General features: G+C 37.1%; 1 protein-coding gene and 1 long non-coding RNA gene across 2 annotated transcripts in view; one reads left to right on the top strand and one right to left on the bottom strand.

Moving 5' to 3' along the window:
• Positions 1–16,296, bottom strand: part of LOC135213519 (uncharacterized) — an 856,968-nt gene that overhangs the window by 373,389 nt on the left and 467,283 nt on the right. Inside the window, exon 6 of the long non-coding RNA XR_010314152.1 lies at positions 2,878–2,939. This is a non-coding gene — a long non-coding RNA (uncharacterized LOC135213519). The remainder of the gene's footprint in view (positions 1–2,877; positions 2,940–16,296) is intronic.
• The window catches only part of LOC135213518 (homeobox protein araucan-like), a 196,872-nt gene that overhangs the window by 67,208 nt on the left and 113,368 nt on the right, over positions 1–16,296 (top strand).

Below are 16,296 nucleotides of genomic sequence, written 5' to 3'. Positions count from 1 at the left end.
TCGTTAAGATTGCAAAATGCTGATTGGTTCTGGAGACAAGTTCGGGTCTCGGAACACGAAATCGGCTAATGGAGCAACATCTTTTATGGCTATTTTAACATGACGTAGCACAAATAATAGATCGTGCTTCATCCGAGAATGGTACGTTCAAATTAAATTTCAATGTCAAAACATAATCAACACACACCAGCACTCCGTAGCCTCTTAATGACCAGGGATATTTTTACCATGCGAGTGTGTTATGGACTCTTATGAACCGCAGTCTCACTGCACTCTAACGATAGGAAGCTGTAGAAAGATCTGAGGGTAAAATGGTCTATTATGAACAGTTTAATTTAATAAGAGACAAAGAGCGGAAAGCTCATGATTAAGGTATATGCCTTAATATACGTTAATTCATTCATTTTCTCTCTCTCTCTCTCTCTCTCTCTCTCTCATACAAATACTACACGCGATATATATATATATTATATATATCATATATATATATATATATATATATATATAATATAATTCTAAATATATATATATATATATATATATATATATATATAGATATATATATATATATATATATATATATATATATATATATATATATATATATATATATATATATATATATATATTATATATATATTGTATATATGATATATATATATATATATATATATATATATATATATATATATATATATATATGATATATTATATAATAATATTAATATATATATATATATATATATATATATGTATAAACGCACACCCACCTAAATAGCAAGAAAGCACGTTTACACTGAAATTCCCCGTGTCTTTATTAAAGCTAGTGATGAAATAAGTATTAGACAGTCCCCGAATCTCATAATAGTCCCGCCATTTTGTCAGGCAAGACGCCGTCAAGACCTCATATGACCCTACGAGACTGGAAAGAGTCGCCGACGGCTTGGGTACGGTCACAGGACAAGTAACCTTATCCTCTCACACTAATAATTAAAAATCGGAATGGTAAACTACGTTAGAGCCAATGTGCCTATCGGGAAAAGGTGATGTACTCATACATACATACTTGCATATAAATACATGTGTATATAAAATATATAATATATATATATATATATATATATATATTACACATATATATATGCATATATGTAATACGTTTTTGGGTATACACACACAATGTTCATGACATAAAGATCCTTGTTACAGGTTATGCTTGATTAATTTTCATTACCCCGTTTCAGAAAATTCAGCCATTACAAAATTACCTTCGTTTCAGTTCATTTCCGATTACATTATTTTCAAACGTTTTTAAATCCTTGCTTGATAAACATTTAACACCATAGTCTCCAATTTTCACTGTACTAAAGGACATTAGACAGAAAACTGCCATACTGTGGAAACCTTAACTTTGGCATATGACAAACTTGATAAAGTGTTAAGAAAAACATTACTACAGATACACATAAAGTTCTTCTACACATACATACATACCACAAAACACACACTTACATATACGTGTATATATATATATATATATATATATATATATATATATATATATATATATATATATATCCAATAAGTCAGATTTAGTTTACAATGATACAAATGGCTACTTGGCAAGATTGTGCACGAGCCAAAATCTTATATTTTCTTGTCAAAAGTAGGACCAATAACGCCAATACGGGTAAGTATTAACAAAATTCTTGAGTACAAATGTGTTAATCAAATTCAGTTCTGTTGCGGGAAAAGATACGCTTATTCATCAATTAACGACACAAAAATCTAGGTTTGTTTAAAGTGAAGGGAATTTTCAACTCTCATAAAAAATTATTCGATTTGAAAATAAAATACACGTTACCAACTAGCAATACTGACCGAGAACATCGTGGCCGATGTGGTATTAACATTTTTAACCCTTACTGACTGTACTAGTATGGTTCTAAATGCCATTGTCTTACGAAGGGTTTCCGCGAAAAAGGAAAGCCAAAACAACGACGAACGAAGAATGAGAAGGGGAGGGGGTGGGGTAAGGGTGACGAAAGTAAATAATCAAAGCACAGAACAAGGAGTTTTCTGTGAAACTGAAGGGTAACTTCATTAAAAGCTTGCTGTTTCACTCGAGATTCAAAATGGAGAACTATGATTTTCGCAGGGAAAAACGATTTTAGCCTTGGCTTAGATAACAAGCAAAAATTCCAAATTGGGCCTGAAGTCTGGAACCAACTTAAACAAATAAGGGTCCATGTAAGCTGATATAAGGGGAGACATAACAATAGCAATTAACATTAACAAGAAATAATAATGAAGCGATAGAATCGAAAAAAAAAAAAAAATAACAAACACGCTTAAAAGGACCAGTAACCCGTTTCCCAACAGTTTTACCCACAATGCAGGTGGCACAGGCAAGTCATCTGTGCTTCCCGTAATCTTACGATACACGTGTTTACTGGTGTTGTTTTAAACAAGGCTCAACGTTGGCACCAACTAACTAAACTTTAAAGGTTTATTATCAATACTCGTAGAGGAACCACACATCAATAATAGATGATAAATGATGTTCCACTGTTCACAATAAATAATTTTTACCATAGACTTTGTCAACGTTAACACTCGTGGTATGTAAAGCAACCAAACACCTATAATATTCCTAAGCAATAATCTGGTCCACAACTATACTAAGCGTGCCTAGTTCGATATTAACCAATTACGAGAATGGTATGCAAAGATTTAGATGTGTCTAAACAAAATCTGCAAGCGCACATACTAGGTAAACAAATTACTAACAAGATAGTTCTCAACTTCATAGTCTCATTTCTAGTTGCCTAAATTTCCACCTTCTGCTGGTTCCAAAAAGCTGAAACGAGTACTCACCAAGGTTTTCTGCGGCTTCTCCAAGGTCGCGGGAGGGGTCTGTCCTCTTCTCGTACTCCTTCCTGTAACGTGAAAATACAAGTAAATATTATTATTTCTCTTTGTTTATTTCTCTGGTTTGTTTAACAACAACATGAAAAGGAGAATAAGTACATCCCATTACGAACATAAAGACAAAATGTAATCTACATTAATACAGCTACTAAGAAAGTGTATCAAACTCAGAAAATACTCGCAAGAACCGGTTTAATGGTTTGCTAGACCGTGGATTAACATACCTTACTGAAACTATCAGTTGTTGACTTCAAGTAATCTGAGTAGAGGACGTGACTTGAAGGTAGAATTGATCTAGTACTGAATAAAATTGTTCAGGTGTTCAGCTCAAAATGGCTTATGATTTTTGGATGAAAGGTTATACGAATGAAAATTCTGAGTACATATATGTGTGTGTTATGTAAGTTTGTTTGTATGGTGTTTTTACGTTGCATGGAACCAGTGGTTATTCAGCAACGGGACCAACGACTTTACGTGACTTCCGAAACACGTCGAGAGGGAATTTCTATCACCAGATATATACTTCTCTCACACCTCAATGTAATGCCCGAGAATCGAACTCGCGGCCACCGAGGTGGCAGGCCAAGACCATACCGATCACGCCACTGAAGCGCTGTGTTATGTGAATATATGAAAGATTATGATCATCATCACGTATTTGAACAAATTCCTAAGTTTAACAGTGCTGACCAAAACTATTAGAGGAAATATTCAAATACATCCATTTTAAGGTGAGAGAAAGAGTGGGAACGAGTGAATCTCCACCTCACGCCGGCGGCGCTTGTCGAAAATGTTTCGGAAATGATAAGAGGATAAATGAATATAAGTTTTTCTAGTTGTCACCTCTCCTTTTCCACAAGCCCCCGCCCCCACCCCCAAAACCTCCCACCCACTCCTAACACTGACGCCGTTTCCAAACATAAAAAACCTCAGGAGACTTGTTTACCTAGAACATCAATCACAAAAAAAAAAAAAAAAAAAAAAAAAAAAAAAAAAAAAAGCGTCGATATGTACATAGCGACCATGCTGGCGAATGGAACATCTAGCGCACGAGAGGCAAAAAAATGACGTACAAGCGCGCTTTGGGAAAAATACATCAGGTAAAAAAAATGGCAGAAAAAAACTCCCGGTGAAAAAGAGATTGTTGGCGGTGAGAACAGGTGTCGATTGAAAATAAAAGAATGGGGAAAAAAAGACATCCACCGATACATTGCCTGGGTGTGCTTGCTCTCCAGTTTACTTGAAATTTACAGCCTTCGGGTGGGAAACTGATTTCCAACGATGATTGTGATATTGCTTGTAAAAGGCATTCCTAAATGCTGTCAGATCTGATTCCTCCGAGTAATAACACAATATCAATCATTTGAGCAAGCCGATATCACCTTCAAAACATTCTCCGTTTTGCTTTCTCACAACGCATATATATAATATATATATATATATATATATATATATATATATATATATATATATATATATATATATATATATATAGCGTCTAACTAAATTCAGTAGATGGTCTCGCGTACTGAATGATGTAAAACAAAAATGCATAAAGAAATAAAGTAGTACTCATCGCTCACGCCATAATTATGTAAACTATGCACTATTTCTACCAATTCACACAGCGTTTTATTTATAATATATATATATATATATATATATATATATATATATATATATATATATAGTGCTGTGCATCATACACATGCGTATATGGTGATTAAGGGATTCACTTGCTCAATCTTTAAATCAGCCTATTGAGTACTGACCAAGCACCTGGAGGGCGCTCGGACAAGTAAAGTTAGGATGGCAATGCATTGCATTTATAGGGCCGTGACTTTCAGTTTTTTTTTTTTCTGTAACCACAAGGCTTTTCTGACACACGATTTTAATGACTTCCGGTTTTCCAGCAGAAAAATGTGAGTTGGTTAATACGATATCAATAAAGGAAAGCATGGTACAGTATTTCATTAGCTGGGAGCAAGCAATAACGGATATTCACTGCCTAAGAGAGCGTAAAAAATTATCTATCGTATCACAAAATAGTGTTACGCTTGTTTTCTATGAAAATATTGAGAATCATTGTCCTACGACAACAGGAAGAAACATTCACTTGCTATAAAGAGATACACAAGTAAAAGCAGCCATTGTCGTTTAAGTAATGAGACAAATTCATTACCCTATGGAAGCAATCACAGACATTCAATGCCTAAAAAAGCAACAACATACCTAAATTGCCTAAAACAACAATAGCAGGCAATCGTTACCTAATGAACAGAAAGTATCCGTTGCGTAAGAGAGCAAAGAAGGGAAAACTCTTAAACCACTTATTAAACGTAAGGACACCGAGCTTCTAACTCAGGCGTTCTTGGTTCACTTCTAAAAAATGTCATTCATCCCCTGCAAGCATAACAGTTGACCAAAATATCCTGCTCATTGCTGCCACAACTGAAGGTATTGCCTAGCCGGGAAAAGTGCATGCTGGGAAATAGTCGTGGCACGGGGCTGCCCTACACACCCAAAACCTAGGCCTATAATCGAAGTCTGAGCTGATGATGGTCTACAACATTACACGTTCACTAAAAGAGGAATGGTAGGGTAAAACAAAGTTCAGTAATGTATTATAAAGAAAACTATACACGACAATGTTTATTTAAAGATCACTGACAAAACAACAATCTGAAGTCAAACACTACAGTTCATGACTTGGGCAACATGTTGATATGGCTTCATATTTCACTTATGATAACTACATTTACTACTACTACAACTATTTTGCTAAAGTTTCTCTGTTTTGACTTTTAAAAAAACCTAGGTTTTGATGAGAACGAGCACTTCATATCCCGCCAAAAGTTTAAAGGGCCAAGGAGAAAACCGGTTCCCCTACCCGGCTAGGCTACATAGGCCTAACAACATTCTTCTTACCAGCGACAATTTCTACTTGCTTATGTACACTAGTAGACTAGAATCTTATTCCTGATATCTGTATCAGTTAATAATGAAAAATGGGCAATGTGCGAAGCACTAAAAATGACAATTGAAAAATAGAGCAAATAACAGTTGGCAAACGCTCCGCTTTACTCTTATCACTTAAGATTAGTTAGCCTACTGTCTTTCCAGACTACCGCATTTGTAATCACCAGTCGATTATCATCATCATCGGTCATTCTCAGTATTATTACTGTACTACTCTATACGACTATCTTATCATTATTGCTATAATGAACAAATAACCCCAAAATTGTCAAGCATGAAGTCTAAACTCTGCGTACTCCCTCGATATCTCTACTTGGCTCAAAAGCAGACTCAACACAACACTTCGCTTACCTTCAATACTCATCCCAGGGTTCTGAAAATAGCAACAACGTCTCAGAAGCTACATATGACAAGCTCTGCTTGGGTATACGCTTGGTACACTGAAGGGAGCTGGCTGGAAGAACATTCCCTAACAAACCAACTGGCTGTTGCCTCAAGTCGGCATTCTGATGTCCCTTCAAGTTTTTCGACACAAGCTCTCTCATAATTCCATCATAGCTTCTTTTTTTTTAATAGCCATTCCTTGAATTAACATTTCTCCTACGTTCTCTCTTTTGCACTTGGCGCATGACACTTTAAAACAAGTATACTAAATGGGGTTCGGGAGCAGCTGGGACAGTACACCATCACTCGGTCACTAGTGGGTGGGTACTGGAGCCCAGCGGTGTACTTGACTGGTATTAAGCGTGTCAGCAATAAATGATTAGCAGTCATTTTGGGAAATTCAGTAATCCTCTGATCGCATTGTTCAATGTCGAACTGCGTAGCCCTTTTCCTACTTTTATTTTTCCTGGTTCTTATTAGTATGATGGCATCCGGTAATCCACCCCTGCACTGAACAATTAAATAACATTATATACAGAATAAAAATAAATCCTCCAGACGCTAGACCGATTTTACCCAACAAGCAAAATAGTGCGGAGAGATAGTACCATTTTGCCTTATTGGAAAAGTAAAACCGATCCATTTATTCGGAAAAGCATCAGCATTAGAACGTTATTTTTCGGCTAATGCAGAGAAAGGAACAATAATTGTTTCCCCGGACGCAAACGGCCTCATGCCATGCATCTTCGGCACTATTACGTCCGCAACAAGGAAAAACAAGAAAGTATCACAAGACTTATACGAACTATTTGCTCAAAAGGAAATTAGAATATTAAGATGCAAATGATATGAACAACCAGGAGAGAAGACAAGGGAAGAATCTCTAATAGCTTCGACCTGGAATAATGGAGCGGCACTGGAGAAGAGAAGGAGGGTAGGAGAAGGGAGAAGAGGAGACAGACGGAGAAGGAGGAGGAGGAGAAGGAGGAGGAGGTGTAGGAGGAGGAGGAGGAGAGAGGGAGGGAAGAGGGGTTCGCAGGGAGGCGGCATCTCTCCCACCAAATCGTCAACACGGCCCAATTCATTCCCGTTCCCATTCCAAGTTTCACAATTACTGGCGTCTTACTCCCTCACCGCTGGATTTGCATATTCCTGATCTCCCGCGTGTCCCGATACGTGACTCGACGACGACTTCAGACGAATAAATTCTTGTTGTCATGCACTTTTGAGGCAGGCCTACGCATACGCAAGCCTTAGGAATATTAAGCCAACACCTTCTTTTATCTCTTAAACGATGTAGTTAGTTTGCAAGCGCAATAGAATCATTGCTGGGATGCATCTGGTGTCTGTAGTCAGCGACTGCAACGTCGGGAAATACGGCATCTTTGCTCAAGTTTGATTGAGAGCGGAGGTTGAGCGGTAATATCAGATCCAACTAATGTCTATGGTGGCTTAGACTGTTCTCTGAGATTTTCAGCCAAGATGCAAACGAAAGGTGTAAATACCCACTGATAATGCGACGGAGACTTGATTGGTTATGATACCAAAAGAGACAGGAAAGAGAAGTGGTTAAAGACTCAACAAATCAAATGGCGTCCAAGTTTAACAGTGCTAATTTTCGAAGTGTAATGAATACCATCTATTAGAAATAGCATGGCGTTTCGGAAACACAATAACGGATTTTTTTTGTTTCAATCAGGAAGTTGTATTGCGGATACTGAAAAATTGTCAGTACATTTATGAACTGCTCTAATTCTAATCTTTTTATTTCTGGTTTGTGGCAAATCAGAATAAATTTATGATATCATTTATGATGCAAGACAACTATTTAAGTAATAGAATCAGCGTATTGCATTAGCTTTTATAGAATATGCTGTCAGTTACGTGAGCCATCTTCCTTCGTTACCAAACTCTCAGAATTTCAGTCTAGTTTGTATTTTAATGATTTTTGAAAGAGCAGTTTTCCGTGAGATCGGTTGTGGCTGTTTACTGTCAGGTTAAAAAAATCAGACTATAGACATAATTATTATTTCTTAACAGTGTATTTAGATCAGGGGTTCTTAATTACCAGACGGTATCCATACCCATGGGGGTTAGGGAACCACTTGATGGGGGTATGGGACTTGCTCTGTGAATATTTGTATATGTTTGATTTTAATGTGTCAATGTATACATGGGTACATTTTCCAAATAAAAATCTATATAAACCTATAAGTGCATTTGATTTTCTTGTATGTTCCATTCCTAGCTATTCGTAACTAAAGTATGTCTTAAACTAAGTATATTAATTTATATTGTCAACAAATAGGATTTAAGTGAACTTATGCAAAGGAGATTATATAAAATTTAAAACAACAGAACCGAAGATCTTATAAAAGTTTGTCTCAGACGCCATGCAGAAAACTAGCCTCTTAAATTAGAGATTCGAAGAGAGAGATTTAAGGAAAATGAGCAACTGATATCGAGACAAGAACGAAAGTGTGGTATATATATAGACAGATATCCTTACGTGTGAAAAGACTTGAGTATGAGTAAAAAGGAAAGTGTATATATATATATATATATATATATATATATATATATATATATATATATATACACACACACACACACACACCACACGTGTGCGTGCGCCAGCGTGCGTGGCTTGAGTGACTCTGTGATAGTGTGCTGAACTGACAAGGACTATGGTTCACTTTCGGCCTACCGACGCACCCACTATCACTTCCATCTTGCAAGAACTCTGTAGCGTCCTGGATATTGAGGCCTTTCCTTTTCAATTAACATTTTTATGCCATCTACTCACCCCTTTCTTGGTGTTCCTCCTCTCCTTACTCCAAACAATTCCTGATTGAGTCCCCTTCTCACCAAACTATCCTTGTCTATTCTCCCACATGCCCAGACCATCTCAACACCTTGACCCATGCTTCCATAGAGACATACTCATCTGCCAATCTTTCCACAATGGTCACCCTTTAATTTCTTATTATGCTACAAATACTAGATTAACAATGCAACCCGACAGAATCTACTTTATCGCCTTAATTTGTATCTAACATCCACACTTCACTTCCATAGAGGAGAGCTGGTTGAACAATCTCTTCATCATTCCAACTTTGGCTTCCATAGACTCGCCAAGCTTCCTTCTAATCCAACGCTCGCATCCCGATGCTTTCTTTAATTCAACTACTCATTATCTCACATATCCTACTCATCCAAAATATAAACTTCCAGTCTCTCACCGTCGATAACAATGACTTCTCCATCTTCTTGGTTCGCGTTTTCCTTCTTAATCATACTCTTCCTCTTTCTCTCTCACACACACACACACATACTTACACACACACACACACACACACACACACACACACACACACATATATATATATATATATATATATATATATATATATATATATATATATAGTTTATATGAACTTGCGTTGCAAAATAAAAATAAAATATTTGCTCCTAACTGACATGTTTTTAGAATTCTCAACGAGCGTGTTATCATTAAAAGTTTACTACCCTCATAAATATGTTACATTTTGCAATCACTTTAACGCAACACCAAACAATTTTTTCTCTTGTATGAAGCAGCCTCCATTCCAAATATTTGCTGCAGAAAAAATAAACTAGATAGATCTTTTAAAAAGTAACCTACAACTCACCATATGTAAAGAAAGTTTTTATGTTAGACAATAAAAATTATTATTATCATTATTATTATTGAAATAAGAAAAAGACCATGGATTTCATATATTTCGACAAATTCCGTCATACGAGATGAGTTTGTGTGATGAAGAACTTTCACTCCTTTTTTTAATATTTTTTTTTTTTAACACTGTGGGTACATATTCTTCTCGGGTCGACGAGTGGGTTAACGCCCAAACCTTGGTGTGAAAATTCAGTCCAAGGACTGGTCGTGGCTTAAATTTATAACGTAGAATTACTGACTGGCAGGCAGTCTCTTCTATTAATCAATGTTTTCATGTTTATTTGGATTCCTGGTACTGTCTTTCTGGAGATGCGAATTTGGCATGGTTTTTCGGTTAGTCTTTCTGTTTGCTTCTAAGTAAACTTATATCAAAAAGGTATCTGCCTATCCACATTTGTTAATAATGCAGTATTTTCATTTCATGAAATTTCGGTTTTATTATTAGCACCAAATTTGTTAACTCATTTTTTATCTGCGAACAATCTGACTTATTAGACCTGCATGTGTTATATTTCTCATTATCTTTAAAATTATTCATCCACATACTCAGTCCTAATTTAGCTCTTAATTCTTCTACTGATTTATATTTAATAACAGACCTTAAAGTCAGGCACGACTCTACCTTGAGTAATCAAAACGCTTACTTAGCCAGAAGACTTCTGAGCTCCCTTATGAAATATTACTGCTTGCACCAGATCTCTGGTTGACCTGAAACGTTCAACCATTTTTTTTTTTTTTTACAAGGCAGGAGCTTTATTTATCACTGTACTCATGGGTTCATTTCACAAGGTAAGGGTTTTTATACAAGGCGCGCAGGGGCATATTTTCCTCCATAAATGAAGCACTTTTCTTCTTCCTAAAACAGGGGCGTTAGCTCTCCACCGAACCCTCCTCTCTTATCCGGGACAAGACCCGGCAAGAGTACACGAACTCTCCTGGCGGATTGAATACCAATACCCAGTCGACAGCCCCTGACTATACAACAACCACCTAAGAGGTTTTCTAGGACCAGCAAAAGGATTGGCTGCGAGGGGTTACCTCCGGGGTTACCTCGGGGTTACCACCGACTCTAAACAGGTCTCGGCGTCATTACCAGGAACACGTGGTATGCTCGTTCGCTTTATGGGGTTTTAATGGCATATATTTAAGGGGCGTTTCAGCAGTTCTCTCCCGTCTGGTTTGGTCCGGAGAGCTTGTTTTCTTCTTTCGTAGACTTCACGCAAAAAAATAAAAGAAAAAACAAGCTGTGCTCTCTCTCTCTCTCTCTATCTCTATCATGTGCACTGTGTCATGAAGAACTGCAACTGGAAAGGTACATTAGCACAGTCTAATCTATCCATCTCTTTCGCATACTGTGCAATAACGGACTATACCTGAAAAGTTGAATTAATACAATCGTTCTCCGATTCTCCCATTTTAGTTGCATTTTCTATAACATTGAACTACATCCGAACGAATGCATTAGTGCGTCCTTTAATCTATCATTAATTAATTTCCCATTTTCAGTGTAATATTATACATAATAATCCTCCAAAGCAAATATTCCAGTTCCTCCAACACAACTTAACTTTATATTTTTTATCAAATATTACAATCGTTTAGAGTCCGACTGGCATTGTGAACTACTGAGATCTGCTTACCTAATTAGCATAAGATTATCTATATTTAAATATTTTCTTACAATATTCTTCTGGATTGAAAGAGGAATTTTGTCATCACTTGTTTACACGAATTTGCCTTCAAGGAAGTATATTATCAAAACATGCCTGCGGTTGGAAAGCTTTCTGCCTTTCTTAGAATCTCGCATGTGAAAGGGCCCGTTCATTGTTTACAGTCTTGCCCTCTGAAAGTTACCTGGAATGGTTAATTGCTACGTATTCTGTTCTGCTAATGACATTTATATTTTTTTCCGCTAACATAATATGTTACGTCTGCACAGAAGAGTGGCTCAAATTAGTAATAAAACTGGTCGTCCGTCATTTAGATTTTGTGGTATATTCAACATGAAATAACATTTTCTTTGTACTTTTACTATGCTAGCTATGTTACACAGGTTAATATAAACATCTCTTCACATTTTTTTCGAGCTTAACTGTTGCAAAATATTTGTGATAGATCTCTTCTATACAATAAAACAGAGCAAACTACATTAGACTACAGTGCATAATGATATCTTTCTTTCATCTTACGAACTGCATCTTAATGTCAAAGCTTCATCTCACAAATTTTAACAAGAGCCACTTGAGTGCAGAACATTTCCAACCGCGTTCGTGAGTACATCATTTCGAAATATGAAAATGAGTGTCTGAGCGAAACCGCTTATTTCTCCAATGCCTTATTTACCAACACAAACAGTTCAATAAGTATAGAACAAATGCCGGAATGCCTTTCAAGAGCCATTGAGATCTTTAATGTAAATTGGCCATGCAAATTTATGCTCTAACTCGCACCTTTACGCCTCGTTCGGGAATTATGCGCCGCGAAATTGCTGGGTATCTCACCGCAAGTCCAAAAACACGAAGGTTTTTTTTTTTTGAAAGTTTCCTTGTTACGTTTTCATTTTAAGCTCCGTTCCATATGGATGTTCCGTTTCTCGGAGGTATTTTTAATTTTTCATATTTTTTCACCTTATTTTTTCTCGAGAGGTGACTGGCGTGTCATTTGTCGACGCAGATAATCATGACACTTTAAAGCCACCCGCAAAATACTCCACCAGATTATTGAAAATACATACTTAAAGGGCTATTTGACACGCACAACCACACACATTATATATATATATATATTAGATATATTATATATATATCTATATATATATATATAGATTATATATTATATAATATATATATAAATATAAAGTTAATGAGCCTTGTGTGTGAGTGTATGAAGACGATACTATGTGAATGTAACAGAGACTGGTGTGACTTTTTCTCTGGAGGCACCCTGGCACGGGAAAAAGTTTAATTTCGATTAAAGAAGGAAGTGTTCTGATTAGTCTGTGTGAAATCACGGGTACATGCTCTACTTCACTGGACGAATATTGCATTAATTGCAGTCCTTCAATCAACTTGTATGATAACAGCTGACAATGGATGGCATGATCATAATTTCAACTTAGCCTAATAAATCATAAGGTATCTGAAGTTCTTGTCGTGACTCATTTGATTCCAAATTGGATATGGTTACATATTGCATATCCGATCACCCGGTACTACGAATTACTCACTCCATTTGAAATCTTGATTATTACACACTGTAAATCGGGTACGATCATCAGTCTAACCGTGAAAACTTTGTAAACTAAAATTACAATAGGTTAAACCCACTGTAAATCTTATGGCTAAATTTGATTATTAGTCGTTTCTCATAATTCTAATCCCTACCCTCGACAAAGCAACAAATTTTGCATAACAAAACATTTCTGGCTCACAACCATATTGCAATGTATTGCAACTTTGCAATCGTATTCGGGATTAGAGATCCAGAATCTGCATTATACCCAGTTATGAGAAAAACCACATCAACCTCCCAAAACAACTAAGGCTATTTTTTGGGGGGTGAGGGTGGGGGCGCGGTTAGCACAGTTGGCATTAATTGCAACAAAGAAAACCTCTGAACGATAAAGTAAGCTTTCATAGGATCTCAAATACGAAAACTGAATACCAAAATTGGTTATCATGCTAGAAGAAGATATGGGTATGCAAGCGTTATATGTTTTAGTAGTAGTAATAATAATAATAATAATAATAATAATAATAATAATAATAATAATAATAATAATAATATAATTATTATTATTTTGCTCATCATCATATACAATGCCTCGTTGGGATGTACGCGTTGAGCGACAAAAACAATACGAAAGTTTTACAGCAGGGCATCTGCTGTCCCAGCTGAATTGCTTTCTTCCTTACTTTTCTTCCATCAGTTCGCTTTGGTATCCTCTGACTTAGCTGTCCGGCTCATTCAACTTTATCTCGCTCCATTTCCAATTACGATGTAAGAACAAATAATTCAAATGAGCCTCATGAAAGGCTAACATACGGACTCAGTACTCTTTTTAATAATAATAATAATAATAATAATAATAATAATAATAATAATAATAATAATGCAATTAGCCGGCTAGTGATTGTAACTGTCGTTTGGTCTCCATGTAACTATTTACTATTAATAACAATAATAGTACTACAATTAGCCGTCGAGTGATTGTAACTATCGCTGTAAAATTACTGTAATTACTGCTGTTGTTTCTGCTTTCAGCTCTAGTGAGCAGTTTTCTTTCCTCATGCGTCTCTTCTATTCGCTTTCCTCACTAAGAAAAACTACTTGTTCCTTCTGTTTTGGGGAAGTTTCTCTGGAGAATACAGTGATCATGTCATGTGTAGAAGTCACCCCGTGTCTTTGAAACGCCGCCAGACAATTATTTGCGATGAAAATGAGAGAACTTTGTCAAAAGATGGAATTAAGACAAGGAAAAAGACGAACGAGAGAGAGAGAGAGAGAGAGAGCAGACGACAAAAATAAAAGTCAAAGACACATTATGCCGTGGATGTATTACTCTTATTCCTTCCTTGCACTCACGGCAATTATACTCCCATTGCGTGTAAGAACTTCCCCCTCGTTATCCGGACTCGCATTGCTTCTAGCCTTTGAGGACGTCGTCCGGATACCGAGCGAGCGACGTACGGAATGCCAACACGAAGCAACCCCCGTTACCGATCAGTTTCGGAGGCGGTCTAGGCATCGGAAGGGTTAAATATGGTGGACTAAGCGAGGGGGTCTACTGTATAACAAGTTCTCCTCAGCGGTTGAGTTCTGGAAAGCCGGGGTCAGAGATGCCCGGCTCGGTCGCTCTGCGGTGAACCGAGGTGTTACTTTGAAACAGTTCTCTGGCTGGAGACCCGGTCGGCCGTGTGCGCGGGTGTGGAGGCGGAGGTGTGTGTGTGTAGGTGTGCGCTTGCGAATGAGTGCGAACACGCTTTCTTGTCAATCCCCTCGTGTCTATATATCATCTTTCCGGCCATTTAAGTGCAGATCCACACGTGTTTTAAACCACCTATAAATCTTGTGCACACAGGCTAAAAGAAGGATTCATAAACATGATGGTGATTAATAATGACTCGAAATGCACATATAAGCAATCCTTTCTCCCTCATACCTCCTTCTGTCTACCACCCCCAACCCCAACACCGCCCTGAACCTCACCTCTCCTTCCCCTCCAAGCAAACCCAAGAAGAATGACAACGACTTCGACTTCTTTTCTCTGTATCTCGTGCCAATATATATACTTTTATTGGCTCTAAATGCATACAAACACGACCCCAATTGGTAATGAATTTCCTTCCGCATGCGAGAACAATGCAACGTCGAAGCTTGCATGCGGCCCTACAGATATACAAACGACCTCAATGAGAGAAAATACACCGACCAGATATTTTTCGTCAATAATGATATTGGCGGCGGCGAGGTACTCATTTCATATCAACCCCGAAGTCATAAAAGCACACACATGAGACCTACGTAATGTGTATTTTGGTTTTCTTGCAGATGAAACAGGCGCTATTTTCATATAAAACGAGAAGTCATTAAGAGGCGCAATAGACACCCAACAAGTAGAATATGAGAGAAAGGTGCTCATTTTCATATCAGCTGAATAATCATAAAAACAGACAACATTCGGTATGAAGTTGGGCCATGTCTGGAAGATGAAAGAAAAGTACTCATTTCCTATGAATCGAGAAGGCATACGAGTCACCATATGCAGTCAAGCAATTTCTGATAGATGATAGGAGAGTAGTCATTTCATAACCCAGAGGAGTCACAAAAACAAGGTGGACACCAAGCCAGAATTTGTTTGGGTCATTTCAAAAGAATGGAAGCAAAGGACTTACAAAGCACCGGTTGTCTTTGCGTGTGCAATTGCGAAGGATTTATACCGCGTAAATCAGAAGTTAATTCTTTGCTTTATAGATGGACCTCGCCAGATATGTCATCAGGATATTGACTTGGACGATAAGTACACGCTGCGCGTAATGAATAAAAGTCCCTCCTATTGAGACCCGGGGCAAAACCCTTAATCCTTTGGCGAAATAAAGACATCCGCTCTCTTCGTTTATACTTAAGTTTTATTCTATTATTGTTTTTAAGAGTATTATATTGCGTGTGTTCTATTCGGCCATCCCGGAATAAGCGGGCATAATAATAATGATGACAGAAATGACGGTAATATGAAAGGTAACTGACAGCTTGTCTGCGATGGACAAGTGAAGGAGGAATTAGAT

This window comes from Macrobrachium nipponense, chromosome 43 (assembly GCF_015104395.2).
Source record: "Macrobrachium nipponense isolate FS-2020 chromosome 43, ASM1510439v2, whole genome shotgun sequence".
Taxonomy (NCBI): Eukaryota; Metazoa; Arthropoda; class Malacostraca; order Decapoda; family Palaemonidae; genus Macrobrachium; species Macrobrachium nipponense.
The sequence above is the reverse complement of the archived record's forward strand: the minus strand, read 5'-3'. Positions and strand labels throughout refer to the sequence as shown.